Below are 4,350 nucleotides of genomic sequence, written 5' to 3'. Positions count from 1 at the left end.
TTTCCCTGCTTTTTAAAGTTTGATAGAAATATCTGTGGGCTATAGGCACATTCTCAAACCACAAGGGTTTTTTGCCTATTAGTGAATCTATATGAAAATGGAGACATTAGGAAAGGGTTGGACTTACTGCAAACACCTTCTCACAATGCGTTTTCTTCTGGCGTAGTCTCCAATAATAATTCCCACCCATGCAATGAGGTTATAAAAATTGTCACCAATCAAGGTGCCCACCAGTTTGCAAAGGTGCAAATTGCTATTATGAGGACACAGCAGTATGAAATTAGGCATGTTATTGTTCATATAATATGCATTCATGATATTCTCTTAATTTAATTGCAGTAATATACAGAACTTTCAAATGGTAATTTAAAAAAAATCTTTTTTTGTGGCATAAATTTAAGGAAATTAAGAAATTACAAGATGGCAAGGCCTTACTCTGGAAGCAGTAAGGTTTTATGTTCTCCGCTAATCTGCTTCGGTTTTATCACTCCAATCCTACCATTCTGTTATTAGTAGCTTCAGAAATATATGAGCTCTTGCAAAGCTGCTTTTAATTTCACTGAGACCTTTACCCATGTAGGTTGTGTCCTCCTAACCCAAATGGGGCTGTGATTGTCAAGAACACAAAGAACCTAAATACAATGCTGAAGATTGCAGGGTAAGGTATCCTACAAGCAGGACTCTCTAGCTTTGAAACGATCCAGATAAATTACAATGTACTCTTTTCCAAAATCTTTGTGGAAAGAGATCCTACAGCTTCAGGGGACATTTAAAAACAATACCCATCCAACGGTACTTATACTACCAAGCATACTTACTAGACAATAAGCCCTATTATTAAGTCATCTCTCTCCCGCCCAGCGGAGCTTTTTAGAGTCGTCCGAGGGCTACTCCATCTAGGCCTACAGGACACGGTAGATACATCAGTGGCCCGCTGTAATGAGTTCGCTGAGCACTTCCAGCATAAGATCTTATGCATTCGCCGGGACCTAGACTCCCATTTTATAGCAGTTAACCCTAGCGAGGTGTCTGGAGCACAGTCTTGTCATGTTTTGTTGGATGAGTTTCAGTTGGTTCAGTTCGAGGACGTGGACAAGGTGCTTGGACAGGTACGTGCAACCACTTCGGTACTAGATCCTTGCCCCTCTTGGCTAATAAAAACTAGCAAGGAGGGAACAGTTGGCTGGGCCAAGGAAGTGATAAATGCCTCCTTGCGAGAGGGAGTGGTCCCCGGCTGTCTGAAAGAGGCAGCTGTGAGACCACTTCTGAAAAAACCTCTCTTGGACCCAGAAGATTTCAGCAGCTACAGACCAGTAGCGAACGTTCCATTCCTGGGCAAGATCTTCGAACGAGTGGTTGCTGACCAGCTCCAGACGCTTTTGGATGAAACCGATTATCTAGATCCATTTCAATCGGGCTTCAGGCCTGGTTTTGGCACTGAGACAGCCTTGGTCGCCCTGTTTGATGACCTATGTCGGGAGAGAGACAGAGGGAGTATAACTCTGTTGATTCTCCTTGATCTCTCAGCGGCTTTTGATACCATCGACCACGGTATCCTTCTGGAGAGGCTTGCGGAGTTGGGAGTTGGAGGAACTGCTTTGCAGTGGTTCCGCTCCTACTTGGCGGGCCGTCTCCAGAAGATAGTGCTTGGGGAACATTGCTCGACACCGTGGGTTCTCCAATGTGGGGTCCCACAGGGTTCGGTTTTGTCTCCCATGCTCTTTAACATCTATATGAAGCCGTTGGGTGCGGTCATCAGGAGTTTTGGAGAGCGTTGTCATCAGTATGCTGATGACACGCAACTCTACTTCTCCTTTTCATCTTCTTCAGGTGAGGCGGTCGATGTGCTGAACCATTGCCTGGCTGCGACAATGGACTGGATGAGAACTAACAAGCTGAGACTCAATCCTGATAAGACTGAGATGCTGTTGGTGGATGGTTTCTCCGATCAGATGGTGGATATATACCCTGTCCTGGACGGGGTTACACTCCCCCTAAAGGAACAGGTTCGTAGTCTGGGAGTCGTTTTAGACTCTTCCCTCTCACTTGAGGCTCATGTAGCCTCGGTGGCACAGAATGCGTTCTACCAACTTCGGTTGGTAGCCCAGCTACGTCCCTACCTGAGTAAGGAGGACCTTACATCAGCAGTACATGCTCTGGTAACCTCGCGTTTGGATTACTGCAACGTGCTTTATGTAGGGCTACCTTTGAAGATGGTTCGGAAGCTACAGCTAGTGCAAAATGCGGCAGCCAGACTGCTAACAAGAACTAAGTGGTCTGAGCATATAACACCTATGCTGGCTCGCCTGCACTGGCTTCCAATACGCTTCCGGGCCAGATTCAAAGTGTTGGTGTTAACCTATAAAGCCTTATACGGCGCGGGACCACGATATCTGTCGGAACGCCTCTCCCGATACGAACCGGCTCATACACTACGGTCTACTACGAAGGCCCTCCTCCGGGTCCCGACGCATAGGGAGGCCCGGAGGGTGGTGACGAGATCTAGGGCCTTCTCAGTGGCGGCCCCCGAATTGTGGAACAGTCTCCCCGAGGAGGTACGCTTGGCGCCGACACTATCATCTTTTCGGCGCCAAGTTAAAACCTTTCTCTTCTCTGAGGCATTTTAATCTTAGTTAAATGTTTGTAACTTGGTTTTAGATTGTGTAGTTTTTATATGCTTGTTGTATCAGATTCTGTAATTTTATTGTATTTTATGTTAACCGCCCAGAGAGCTATTGCTAGTTGGGCGGTATATAAGTTTAAGAAATAACAACAACAAATTTTATTTGCTTGTAGCCATAGGCCATTGCAACAAACTGTGAACACTGTGACAATAAAATACATTTATACATTTATATCCAATAAAAACAGATACAACAATCCAAAATCTAATGCGAATGTGAGTTGACATAATTTGCTCTGATCTTTTTGGCGGCAAGGGCAAAATTTGCCACCGCCAATGTCACCGTATTTTGTTTATCCGCCAATAAATCAACTATTAAAATATCGATGGGAATCCCTACCCTAGAGCTAATCAAGGGTTCTAAGAATTTTTGTCTTGGGTCGTTATACAGTGGGCACATTAACATGTAGTGAACGAGGTCCTCTACGGCCTTGTTTCCACAGACACAGTAACGCTCCGCTCTCGGCGTTCCCTTGTATCTACCCTCCAGAAAGGCTGTGACCATCGTCTGGAATCTTATCCCGCTGAAGGCTCTACGTAGAGGAGCGCTAGTTAAATTAGTGAAGTATGATGGGATGGCATGATTTACTTTTACAAGGGGGAACCACTGTGAAAAGGGCGATGCCACTATGGAAGCCCTATCTTGATCTGCGTCAAAGTTCAGAATCCAGTTACGAAGCTCCAATGGGAAAAAGGATATAAGATCACCAGGGGAGAGATTATAAAAATCTATTAGAGCTCTAGTGGCTTGAGCCCAGCCTCCTTTCAGTAATTGTTCTTGCCAACAGAAATTAGCGATGGAAGTCTCGTCTGCCATTGAGATCTTCTTCCAGAACCTTAGCATAGCCAGATCTATTTTGGCTGTCAGAGATGGAAGGCCTAGTTCGGTCCTTACATGAGCAGATGGGGTTCCCCGAGGGAGCCCCAAAATCTGTCTCATGAAGGAATTTTGAAGGGTCTCAAGACTGGCTTTAAGTGAGTGGCCCCAGAGTTCTGCCCCATAAAGTAATTTTGGTAGGGCTTTGGCAGTAAAAATTTTCAACATAGGTAAAATCAGCTGACCCCAACGGGAGTAAAAAAACTGTTTCATTTGTCCTAAAACTCTTGCACCTGCTAGTTTGGTGTCTTCGAGGTGGAGTTTCCATGAGAGTTTGGAGTTAAAAGTTAAACCGAGATATTTAAAGGACTGCACTTGTTCTATGGGTTTCTCATTCAAAGTCCAGTTTGTTTTGGCCTTACTATGTTTCCCGGAAACCATAATTTTAGATTTTGTATGGTTGACCTGCAAATGCTGGGCATGACAATAATCCCCTAGGCATTCTTTTTAGGCCGATTTTGTTTAAAGAAAAGAGGGCTAAATCATCTGCATATAATTTTTTGGAACCCACAGAGGGGGGGAAAAATCTATTTGAAGTCATTGCAGGGATGATGTCATTTATGAAATAGTTAAAAAGAAAGGGGGCCAGTATACATCCCTGCTTGACCCCTTTTGAAGCAGGAATTTCACGGGAGAGAGCACCATTCCTACCAAGACGGACACGTAGGAAATTTGAATGGTGAAGAGATTTAATTAACCATAAAAGCCTTTTATCTATATTAGTTTTATCCAATTTATTCCATAACAACTCTCTATCCACCGAGTCGAAAGCTGCAGCAAAATCTATGAA

The sequence above is a fragment of the Rhineura floridana genome, unplaced genomic scaffold (assembly GCF_030035675.1).
Source record: "Rhineura floridana isolate rRhiFlo1 unplaced genomic scaffold, rRhiFlo1.hap2 scaffold_30, whole genome shotgun sequence".
NCBI classification, from domain to species: Eukaryota; Metazoa; Chordata; class Lepidosauria; order Squamata; family Rhineuridae; genus Rhineura; species Rhineura floridana.
Note: the sequence above shows the minus strand (reverse complement) of the source record.